General features: G+C 43.6%; 1 non-coding gene and 1 pseudogene across 1 annotated transcript; both read right to left on the reverse strand.

Annotated features, from left to right (window-relative positions):
• Positions 1 to 1,616: 1,616 nt before the first annotated feature.
• Positions 1,617 to 10,986, reverse strand: LOC113567130 (annotated as a pseudogene).
• A 408-nt stretch (positions 10,987 to 11,394) lies between these two features.
• LOC113567134 lies at positions 11,395 to 11,573 on the reverse strand. The gene has a single exon (XR_003409357.1). It is a non-coding gene; the product is annotated as a 5.8S ribosomal RNA (ribosomal RNA).
• Between the last annotated feature and the right edge of the window lie 1,771 nt (positions 11,574 to 13,344).

Here is a 13,344-nt window from a genome sequence, read left to right on the forward strand (position 1 = left end):
TTCTTTTCGTATTTTAATAAAAAATACAATACTATCACTTCAAAATTATTCATATATATTAAGAAATATATATATATTCATATAAAATACACAGACATTGCCGGCTAAGTATATTCCCCATATCATATGAAATAAATTAATAATTTTTCATTATAAAATTTTCATATGAAATATACCATGCACGAGACTACCACTCCCTATATAGGTTTTATGCCACGCTTTCCGCAAATCGGGTATTTTTACTTGAGAGTGCCTCTTAACAATAGTTTCTTTTCGTATTTTAATAAAAAATACAATACTATCACTTCAAAATTATTCATATATACTAAGAAATATATATATATTCATATAAAACACACAGACATTGCCGGCTAAGTATATTCCCCATATCATATGAAATAAATTAATAATTTTTCATTATAAAATTTTCATATGAAATATACCATGCACGAGACTACCACTCCCTATATAGGTTTTCTGCCACGCTTTCCGCAAATCGGGTATTTTTACTTGAGAGTGCCTCTTAACAATAGTTTCTTTTCGTATTTTAATAAAAAATACAATACTATCACTTCAAAATTATTCATATATACTAAGAAATATATATATATTCATATAAAATACACAGACATTGCCGGCTAAGTATATTCCCCATATCATATGAAATAAATTAATAATTTTTCATTATAAAATTTTCATATGAAATATACCATGCACGAGACTACCACTCCCTATATAGGTTTTCTGCCACGCTTTCCGCAAATCAGGTATTTTTACTTGAGAGTACCTTTTAAAAATAGTTTCTTTTCGTATTTTAATACAAAATATTATACTATCACTTCAAAATTATTCATATATATTAAGAAAAATATATATACGCATATAAAATAAACAGACATTGCCGACTTAGTATGTTCCCCATATCATATGAAATTAAATTAATTATTTTTCATTACATTCATCATTCATTTACATGAAAGATATCATATCAGCTGGTATCTTTGCTTTAATTTCACATATACACGTAATATATCTATTTATATTAAATACATTTTTATATTTTCTATATTTATAATCGCATTATGATTATGCTATAATGTTATATTATATATGAGAAACATTCCCATATCCATATCCATATCCATATAAAACCTAATTCATAATCAAATCATGCTCATGTTATAATATAACATATAATATTATCACATTTTATATACCAAAGTATTTAATTCTTGCATTCATATCACATATCATTAAATTCCAATATTAGAAATACTTCCAAGTTCCACATACGATCACTCCATGCTTTTTGCATTCATATTATTTCATATATACATTCACATTTGCACATATGCATATACACTATGTTTCGTGTGTTTACATAATACAATTTTTATAAGTATCATTTCATATGTAATTAAGTATAACAAACTTATAATATAACATTATATTCATATTCAAGCCAACGTAATTTATATAGGATAAATAATTTATCCATATTTATATAAAATATATTCTTTTTAATATATATATATATATATATTACCATTTATAGGTATATATTCATATAAATATATAAAAATAATTTTCATATATAAAGAATAAATTTATATATATCGAATCATCAAGCAAAGGATAAGCTTCAGTGGATCGCAGTATGGCAGCTGCTCAACCACTTACAACACCTTGCCTGTTACAAAAGTCGTTTACAATTGATTCTAGGCTTTGTCATTGTATTAAATAATGTTTTTATATGCAACTAGCGCGGCATCAGGTGATCGATGATCCTCCCAATTTACTATGTTACAAATTACATTGGCATCACATCCATTGTCGTTTATAAAATAAATTATAAACTTTTAATGGTTTAGAAGCCATACAATGCAAATTGCCCCTTATTTATCATTGCAGTCCAGCACGGATACGACCTTAGAGGCGTTCAGGCATAATCCAACGGACGTAGCGTCATACCACTGTTCGCTCGAACAAGTATTGTGCCATTGGTCCGTACCTGCGGTTCCTCTCGTACTACGCAGGAATGCTGTCGCAACAACGTTTTGTCATTAGTAGGGTAAAACTAACCTGTCTCACGACGGTCTAAACCCAGCTCACGTTCCCTTGCATGGGTGAACAATCCAACGCTTGGTGAATTTTGCTTCACAATGATAGGAAGAGCCGACATCGAAGGATCAAAAAGCGACGTCGCTATGAACGCTTGGCCGCCACAAGCCAGTTATCCCTATGGTAACTTTTCTGACACCTCTTGTTAAAAACTCTTTAAACCAAAAGGATCGATAGGCCGAGCTTTTGCTGTCCCTGTGTGTACTGAACACCGAGATCAAGTCAGCATTTGCCCTTTTGCTCTATGTGTGGTTTCTGTCCGCACTGAGCTGGCCTTGGGACACCTCCGTTATTATTTGAGAGATGTACCGCCCCAGTCAAACTCCCTACCTGGCAATGTCCTTGAATTGGATCATACCTGAGTAATTGGAGTTATACCAAATTTTCAAATTGAAAATACATAAATGCATTTTCTCATTAAAGAATTTGTTTGCGATTATATAACAAACTCGTGATACTTTGATCAAGAAGCTTGCATCAAAACCCAATACCATAAGATATAATAAATATATCCGTATAATGGCTAGGAAATGATACACGTTCCATTTAATCAAGTAAGTAAGGAAACAATAAGAGTAGTGGTATTTCATTGTCGATACCAAACCGAAATCTAATATCTCCCACTTATGCTACACCTCTTATGTCTCCTTACACTGCCAGATTAGAGTCAAGCTCAAAAGGGTCTTCTTTCCCCGCTAATTATTCCAAGCCCGTTCCCTTGGCTGTGGTTTCGCTAGATAGTAGATAGGGACAGAATGAATCTGATCTCTCAGCTTTATTTTACGTGGCGGTTCCTCAGGGAGGGATTTCAACCACGGCGTCTAATGTTTATTTGCAGCTTAGCCTCGATTAGTGCGATATATTTACATATATCACGCCATCACGCACCACCGCTACATACGCAGGAACCTGGTACAATGCGCCAGTTAGCGCCCCTAAAAAGAAGCTATAGCTATGTACATAGCGACTCTTCTGGTACCAATTGAAAGTATCCTGGTCGGGCATACAATCCCCCTTGGTGAGGGGCGAGGTGTATCTAACACGTCTTCCGATCTATGGGTCTCGGCACCCGGTTGAGAGCGCAACTCCACGAGGAGCCTAGCGGCTCTCCCCGCGTAACGTTTGGGTATCAACCACAGCCACCACGATACTCCCACTAGGGGGCCGACCTCAATGTGCAGCCTTGGAACTGCACAACCCGTGGTACCGATCTTACGGACTCAGCTCGATCCTCCCTTTTAGCCCCGACCGGCCTGGATAGGGAATCCACCCAGCCCGTGCGCCGCTTGCGCATTCAGCAGCTGTTGTCGCCTGGAGAACGCCAGTCCGGCGAACCTGTCGAGAGTCCGCATTCTCTCCTGAGAAGCCGTCACATCGGAGAAGGTCCAGTCGCCATCCGTGTACTGCACTCCAAGTCCATCGAGGTCTCGCAAGTCTGTATAGAGTGGACAAGCACATAGGAAGTGCTGCCAATCCTCGCGTTCTGCGCCGCATAGACATGCTGGCGTGTCGCTAAGGCTTCTTCCATGCAGAAATGCATTGAGCGATCCGTGGCCCGTCAGCAGGAACCCAGCGCGCAGCGTGAAGCCAAACCTTCGTTCGCTGTAGACGAAGCCTGCGTTCGGGATGAAGCGGTGCGTCACCCGTCCTGGGGAGTCACCATCATCCCATCTGCGTTGCCACTCGCACAACAGGTCTTCGTCTAGTCGCGCCATCTTCTGCTTCCAGCTAAGATTTGCCAAATCTTCGCCGTACAGCCAATCGCTCTCCTCCAGCGGGTAGTCACGCTTTAGTTTGAAGCTGATTGCCAGGCGTCTGGCAACCAGATCAAACGGGGGGGCTCCAGCTAGTACTTGCAGCGCCATGGTGGACACTGTTCGGCATACCGGTAGGCATCCAATCAGGACGATCCTTTGGCACGCAAGTAGATGCCTCCTGGCAACCACTTGCGTCGTCGTCACGACAGACCAAACCGAGGCTCCAAATAGTGCACAGGGCACCATGAGTCCGGCATATATTGTCCGCTTTGCGCGGGGACTGAGTCCCCAGTCGACCCGCAGTACGCGCGACAATGCCCCTACGACTCCGGTCAGCTTATCACGCAAGCCCGTGATGTGCGGGAGAAAACTCAACCGCTCGCCGACCGTGATGCCTAGGTACCGATACTTGCACTTATATGGCAGGTTTGCTCCAGCAAACCGTACCATTGGCGGCCGTCTAAGTATGCCTTTGAGCAGCATGATCGCCGTCTTGCTAGTTGAAACGGCAACGCCGACTTCAACTCCCCAAGCGCCTACGATGGACATTAACTCACCTCCTTTTTGTTCGAGCTCTGATCGGGCATTCCCTTCGATGAGGAGGAGCAAGTCGTCAGCATACGCGCTGAGCGCACCAAGGGGCTCTAAGCGCTGGAGCAACACGTCCATTAAGATGTTCCATATAAATGGACCACTTATGGACCCCTGCGGGCAACCTCTTGTCACCGGAACAGTGGCTACTCCATGCCTACTGACGATGCTCGCACTCCGGCCGGAGAAGAAACTTCGCCACAAGCTTGCTTCTCGGCATCCCAGCTCAAGGAGGCGGCGTAGTGCAGCATTCCACTCAACGTTGTCGAAGGCTCCCTTGAAATCCACGAAGACTCCGAGCACGTATTTCGACCGGCTGGCCGAAACAGTACTCACGACGTGTTTCCAAGCATCCTCCACACAACGTCCTTGGCGAAAGCCAAATTGCCATCTGCAGCCATCCGGAATGGTGTCCTTCAGACGATTCACCATGATGCCCTCAAGCACTTTGCCCAGCACTGGCAACAGACAGATACCCCGATATGAGGTAGGATCGGTCCGGTCCTTATCGGGTCCCTTCAGGAGTGGAACCACCCTGGGATGCTTCCATTCCGTTGGGAAATACCCTGTCTCCAGGCAGCGGGAATACATCGCTGTCATGTGCTGAGGGATGGCACGCCACAATGCCTTGCAAATGGCACCTGTGATGCCGTCCATGCCGGGAGAGCGTCTGCTCTTCAACCTGGCGACGCATGCATCAACCTCGAAAGCTTCGAGGGCCGGTGGAGCCTCGATCGGGATGGCAATGTGTGCATTCGTCTCCGCAACAGGAAAGAAGTTGCGAAGGAGCACACCCGCACAGTCGCGCCATGTTGCGACCAGCCTACCATCCGTTCGAAGGCATCCAATCTCCGTGCTCTTTTTGCGGCCTCGGCAAATCCTGTAGACGTGCCCCCATGGATCATCTCTGTTCTCTCCCACGAAGCGTCGCCAGTTGTCTTCCTTCGATCTCAGGATGAGCTTCTTGTACTGCGCTGAGGAGATCCTCAACGCGAGCACAAGTTCCTCTGCTGCGTCGGTCTCATGCCGACGAGCGTCCTGGAGCCTTCGCCTCAGTCTCCTGACCTCTCGGCGTTTGGAGTGTAGTTCGGCAGTCCACCAAACTACTTTTCTCGCGGCTCTCGGTGTGCTGCGTCCCAGCACTCTGTCGCACACACTGTGCACTACAGAGCGCAGTGCAGACACTTGGTTGTCCAACGGCGATTCGGCGATGTCTTCCGGTAATTCGGCAATCTCCCTTACCACTTCCTCCTCGAACAATCGCCAGCGCGCATTGGAAAGCTTCCATGACGGCACAGGAGCAATGGGCTCAACTGTGTCGTTCGGGTCAGTCGTCACCACAACATGGATCATGTTGTGATCGCTGGTGTCCCATTCCTTCACTTCCCAATCGTATGTGGCCCACATAGTCGCAGCTTGGTTGACGATTGTCACATCGATATCGCTTTGGCCTCTACGGTTATCGAATGTAAACACCCGACTGGCTTCATTGAGCACGCCGGCTCTCATCTCGGTTATCCACTCAGACAGCAGCTCACCCCGTGCATAGTTAGCTTGCCCCCGATTGTGTTCGGAGAGCTTGCTAAACCACGCTGGGGATACTGCGTTCGCGTCGAGCCCAAAGATGACAGGAGTGCGGCTGCCCAGCAGCAGCACCGCATCTAAGTACCTGAGGTACGGCGCCAAGTCGGTGTCGAATTGGCAGTACACGGAGCATAGGAAGATTGAGCCGAATCTTCCCATAACTCTGACGCATACTCCAAAATCCGTGGTAAGGGTCTCCATTGGCATGCAGATGGCGTCCGGTTCGTCGACGATGATAGCAGCTTTTCCTCGGCGGTCCTGGAAAACTCGCATTCCAGAAGGAAGGCCGGTAATCCGCCCTGCTCCATCGACGTACGGCTCCTGGACCAGTGCGAACTGACGGCCAGAGCTGCGCATGATGGCTCCGAGTTCCATCACAGCCGCTCGGCCACGGCCACAATTAGCTTGGATGAAGCTAAACATTAATGTCTAGCTTGCACCCTCGCCAGTACCGCTCCGTAGATCGGGCACGCCGCTGACAGCATGGAATGTGCTGCAGGGTACCCCTTGAAGCGGCAAGTTGCGGCAGTCCACGGGGTTGGGACACCGTGCAACGTTGTGGCCGTTCTGTCCACACCGGTGGCACACGTTCTCCTTTAGGCGACATTGCGACACCTTGTGGTCGAAGCCTGCACATCTGTGGCAGGCGTATGTTCTGACCAAGGAGCGGCAGCGGCATCTAAACCACTTGATGTATACGCATTCGCGCAACGCCTCCTGTGCCTTTGCGTCGACCTCTAGCGTCACGTTGATCGTGGCGCCGTCGGTGACCGACCAGGGTTTACTGCCCAGGTGAACCGACTTTTTGAACTCCGCGGCAGTCATGGTCTCCTCCAGGTTCTTTGTGAAGAGCTCCTCCATGAACTCTTCCGGTGTTATGGACGTGTCCACGTCGTACACCACGACCTGAGGCTTGGTCTCCGGCCTCTTCTTGACCTCCAGTCCCGCTTCGGTGAATTTGCTGCTGGCCACTACCTTCCTCAGTTCGCTCACTGAAGGGGTGCGAATAATCGCTCCTCCGCTCTTCAGCTCGCGAACCTCATGGACGCGGACTCCAAGAGTCGGCACCACGGTCTTCTTAACACGCTCCACAAGCTCCTTGCTGGTCTCCTCCGGGTTTTTGCTCTTTATTAGAGCAGACCAGGTATCCCTAGGCTTTGGGATCGGTGCAGCAACGGCGCTCGGTGCGGGCAGGCCTGGGAAGGCTGTCGCATACGCAGCGGTTGTGACGGCAGTGGTGCCCGTGTGGGCAGCAGCAGCGGGTCTCGGTGGAGGCGGCATCCTTGCCCTCTCCTCCAGGCGCACTTTTTCCCCAGCCAGGGCCATGACCAACTCGTCGTACCGGTTGGTCGCGACGAGGATTTCCATTGAGGCCTCGGGCGGCATCAGCCCCTTGAGTACAGCCTTGCTCACCGCCATCCTTATCGCAGACATTTCTGCGATGATGGCCGAGTAGCCTGCCGCGACAATGTCAGTTGCCGGGCATGTGGCAGCGGTGGTGGCAGCGGTGGTGGCAGCGGTGGCGGCAGCGGTGGCGGCAGCGGTGGCGGCAGCGGCGGCAGAAGTACTGGCAGCGGTGGTGGCAGCGGCAGCGGCAGAGGTGGATGGAGCCTGCTCAAAGGGGAGCGACGTTGGCGGCGATCTCTCGGCTGGGATCGGCCGCTCTCCAGCTAGCCCAATCCCAAGCCCGATCTTTTTGGCTCCCTGTTTGGCGGCTGAGGACTTCGGCCGACCCCGCCTGCGGGCGGGAACGCTCGACGACGAGCTCGCCCCTACACTAGCCACGCTAGTGTCGCTGGCGTCGGCCTCCGTCTCTATTTCCATAGCCCGGCGGGTTGTGGCTACCTCTATTGGCGTGACTCAACTAACCGGCACTTAGTGGAGACTCGAACCAACGTCTCAGCGGAGACACGAACCGAACGCTTCGAACTCGAGCCAAAGCTTCGAACCAAAGCTTCGAACTCGAACGTGCTGTCGAACTATTCCGACTTGTTGTCGAACTATTCGCACTTGTTTACGAACTAGGGTTCCGCACGTGGTTGTTTTAGCGTTTATTTTGCAAATATTAATTTGCAAATATCTGCTTTGTTCTTTCACCAAATTAACACCCGATTTCACTCACGAACAGCGCGTGATCTCGCGGCAATTTTGATGTATTTTCCACTTGGAAAAATCACTTTTTACTTTATTCGAACGACGGTATAGCGGACCGCTTGAAAAACACGTCTGCTTCGAATGGCAGTCAAAAAGCAACTGAGTAGATAGGGACAGTAGGAATCTCGTTAATCCATTCATGCGCGTCACTAATTAGATGACGAGGCATTTGGCTACCTTAAGAGAGTCATAGTTTACTCCCGCCGTTGACCCGCGCTTACTTGAATTTCTTCACTTTGACATTCAGAGCACTGGGCAGAAATCACATTGTGTCAACACCCGCTAGGGCCATCACAATGCTTTGTTTTAATTAGACAGTCGGATTCCCCAAGTCCGTGCCAGTTCTGAATTGATTGTTAATTGATAATCGTTATAATTAATAAGAACTAACTGGTTTAACCCAATTAGTATTCTTAAAAATTTTAGCAAGAAAGTTCCACAATTGGCTACGTAACTAAACTATCCGGGGAACAAGTAACTACCATAAATGATAGAAACTCTATTTACCCAGAACGAGCACATAAACCATGTTATTGTTTCCCAATCAAGCCCGACTATCTCAATCTTCAGAGCCAATCCTTATCCCGAAGTTACGGATCTAATTTGCCGACTTCCCTTACCTACATTATTCTATCGACTAGAGACTCTTCACCTTGGAGACCAGCTGCGGATATTGGTACGGCCTGTTGAGAAGTTTGCGTGTCCCCACCATAAATTTTCAAGGTCCGAGGAGAAATATCGACACAACAGTATATGTCATGCTCTTCTAGCCCATCTACCATATCTCTCTGCGAAAGACTTCCATGGTAGTACGGCTATAAAACAGAAAAGAAACTCTTCCGATATCTCTCGACGGCTTCTTTATGGTCGTTCCTGTTGCCCAGGATGAGCACGAGGCCCATATTTAATAACAAACGGATACTCAACAGGTTACGGAATTGGAACCGTATTCCCTTTCGTTCAAAATTATTCAAGTATTTAAAAATCATAAAAGATTTGACAATATTACTCACTGATTTTTTACTTGAAAATTTTCGGCTTTCGCCTTGAACTTAGGACCGACTAACTCGTGATCAACCACTGTTCACACGAAACCCTTCTCCACTTCAGTCCTCCAAGGTCTCATTCGATTATTTGCTACTACCACCAAGATCTGTGCCAATGGCAGCTCCATGAAGGCTTACGCCAAACACTTCTACGCATACCATTGTACCTTCCTACTCACTAAAGTTTCAAATTTATATCACAAGTAATATAAATCATCTACTTTAGCGGTAATGTATAGGTATACAACTTAAGCGCCATCCATTTTAAGGGCTAGTTGCTTCGGCAGGTGAGTTGTTACACACTCCTTAGCGGATTTCGACTTCCATGATCACCGTCCTGCTGTTTTAAGCAACCAACGCCTTTCATGGTTTCTGCATGAGTTGTTAATTTGGGCACCGTAACATTACGTTTGGTTCATCCCACAGCGCCAGTTCTGCTTACCAAAAGTGGCCCACTGGGCACATTATATCATAACCTTAAACTTCATATCAAGAAAGTTAAGGTTCTTACCCATTTAAAGTTTGAGAATAGGTTTAAGATCGTTTCGACCCTAAGGCCTCTAATCATTCGCTTTACCAGATAAGATTATTTTATATAACATTAAAATGCACCAGCTATCCTGAGGGAAACTTCGGAAGGAACCAGCTACTAGATGGTTCGATTGGTCTTTCGCCCCTATACTCAATTCTGACAATCGATTTGCACGTCAGAACTGTTTCGGTCTTCCATCAGGGTTTCCCCTGACTTCAACCTGATCAAGTATAGTTCACCATCTTTCGGGTCACAGCATATATGCTCAAGGTACGTTCCAGTTAGAGGCATAATAATATAAATATTATTATACAATAACTATATAGAACGCCCCGGGATTGTGTTAATTATCTATAAATAGTTAAAAAACTAATCCCATTATTAGTCAAGTTAATTACGCTATTAGGTTTATCTCCCAATAACTTGCACATATGTTAGACTCCTTGGTCCGTGTTTCAAGACGGGTCCCGAAGGTATCCTGAATCTTTCGCATTGTTAATCATACAATGCATATAATAACCACAAAAATCAATGATAATTATGCCATTATATAATTTCGAAAAATTAACGCACTGTATTAATTTTAATTTATCAACACTTTATCAAATTAATGACATTTATTCTATGTTAAAATGCAAGCATAATAATTTGAATAAACTATAAGTCATATTTTATGATAAATTTGTTATATGCTAATAGATTACAATGTCCTTATATGGAAAAAATGCACACTATTATTATAATATTGTTAAAATATTACAACTTTAATGATGAATTTCCATAACGGATATTCAGGTTCATCGGGCTTAACCTCTAAGCAGTTTCACGTACTGTTTAACTCTCTATTCAGAGTTCTTTTCAACTTTCCCTCACGGTACTTGTTTACTATCGGTCTCATGGTTATATTTAGTTTTAGATGGAGTTTACCACCCACTTAGTGCTGCACTATCATTAACGTTATACGGGCCTGGCACCCTCTATGGGTAAATGGCCTCATTTAAGAAGGACTTAAATCGTTAATTTCTCATACTAGAATATTGACGCTCCATACACTGCATCTCACGTTTGCCATATAGACAAAGTGACTTAGTGCTGAACTGATTTCTTTTCGCTCGCCGCTACTAAGAAAATCCTGGTTAGTTTTCTTTTCCTCCCCTAATTAATATGCTTAAATTCAGGGGGTCCCTATGAGTTGAGGTTGTATATACGTATATTAAAATTTATAATGATAATTACACTATATTATTATATATAGAGCGTTCTCATAATGAAATCATTATAATATTCGTATTTATAACGAATATCACGAAGAATATTAAATATTTATATTTACAACAAAATTTCCTTTCGAAACATTAATAAGAGGCAATTCTAGATGAAAAAAACTTTAATTATTTTTTATGCTAGACATTCCTCAGTATTATTTGATTCAAAAAGGACAAAAAAATATATTTTTTCTTCGTTCTTCTCACACAAATATATACAACAATGAGATAATGCGTTTCCATTTAATATCAATTATGATATATATATATATATATATCCAATAATATACAATATGCTTAAAAATTTCGTAAAATTTTTAAACAACTTATTTAGCATAGTCTTACAACCCTCAACCATATGTAGTCCAAGCAGCACTATAAAATTAATTAAAGTACCAAACAGCATGGACTGCGATATGCGTTCAAAATGTCGATGTTCATGTGTCCTGCAGTTCACACGATGACGCACAGTTTGCTGCGTTCTTCATCGACCCATGAGCCGAGTGATCCACCGCTTAGAGTGATTAAAATTTGTTTATTCATTTATTTGTCAGATATGTCTTTATTGAAAGAAATTAAAAATACACCATTTTACTGGCATATATCAATTCCTTCAATAAATTTTAGTTTTATCCTAAAAGAATGTTGCGAAATGTCTTAGTTTTATATAAGCGATATATTACCATATTGTTAAATAATATAATATGTATTTTGGCTTGTTTGATAATTATCAATTTATATAAAAGTATTAACCTGAAATCAGGTACAACATTGTACTTTTTAGGCTGTTGCATTAACCAATGTATGCCCATAGCTATGATGGACAATACATATTCGCAACGCGTGCATACTATGGTACTATGCACACAGATTTTATAAATCAATATTATTGTAATAATATCATCAATATGTATTTATATATTAATTGCTACACATAGAACACAATGTTTATGTATAGCTACTACTAAATGAGTATATTGGCAATATAATTAATATAAACATATAATATACAACTGAATATATTTTATTTTACAATTATGATTTTATAAAAACATATTTTGTTTGGTAAATTGGCAATATATAAATATTTTTTTAACGGTAGAAACATACAATAGATCCTTCCGCAGGTTCACCTACGGAAACCTTGTTACGACTTTTACTTCCTCTAAATAATCAAGTTCGGTCAACTTTTGCGAAACAACCGTAACACGCAAGGCGTCACAGTGATCACGTCCGGAGACCTCACTAAATAATTCAATCGGTAGTAGCGACGGGCGGTGTACAAAGGGCAGGGACGTAATCAATGCGAGTTAATGACTCACACTTACTGGGAATTCCAAGTTCATGTGAACAGTTCAGTTCACAATCCCAAGCATGAAAGTGGTTCAGCGGTTTACCCGGACCTCTCGGTCTAGGAAATACACGTTGATACTTTCATTGTAGCGCGCGTGCAGCCCAGGACATCTAAGGGCATCACAGACCTGTTATTGCTCAATCTCATTATTGCTAGACGCAATTTGTCCATTTAAGAAGCTAGTGTCCTTATAATGGGACAAACCAACAGGTACGGCTCCACTTATATAAACACATTCAAACACAATAAACATTTTACTGCCACCATGAATGAAGGCTATATAAGCTTCAACACCATAATCCTGAAGATATCTATTTAATATATTTGAGTCTCGTTCGTTATCGGAATTAACCAGACAAATCACTCCACGAACTAAGAACGGCCATGCACCACCACCCATAGATTCGAGAAGAGCTATCAATCTGTCACACACTTATGTTCGGACCTGGTAGTTTTCCCGTGTTGAGTCAATTAAGCCGCAGGCTCCACTCCTGGTGGTGCCCTTCCGTCAATTCCTTTAAGTTTCAGCTTTGCAACCATACTTCCCCCGGAGCCCAAAGCTTTGGTTTCCCGGGAAGCGACTGAGAGAGCCATAAAAGTAGCTACACCCAATTGCTAGCTGGCATCGTTTATGGTTAGAACTAGGGCGGTATCTGATCGCCTTCGAACCTCTAACTTTCGTTCTTGATTAATGAAAATCTTTGGCAAATGCTTTCGCTTAAGTTAGTCTTACGACGGTCCAAGAATTTCACCTCTCGCGTCGTAATACTAATGCCCCAAACTGCTTCTATTAATCATTACCTCTTGATCTGAAAACCAATGAAAGCAGAACAGAGGTCTTATTTCATTATCCCATGCACAGAATATTCAGGCATTGAAGCCTGCTTTAAGCACTCTAATTTGTTCAAAGTAATTGTACCGGCCCACAACACTCGATGAA

This window comes from Drosophila persimilis, unplaced genomic scaffold (assembly GCF_003286085.1).
Source record: "Drosophila persimilis strain 14011-0111.01,24,50 unplaced genomic scaffold, DperRS2 tig00001893-arrow-arrow-pilon, whole genome shotgun sequence".
Classification (NCBI taxonomy): domain Eukaryota; kingdom Metazoa; phylum Arthropoda; class Insecta; order Diptera; family Drosophilidae; genus Drosophila; species Drosophila persimilis.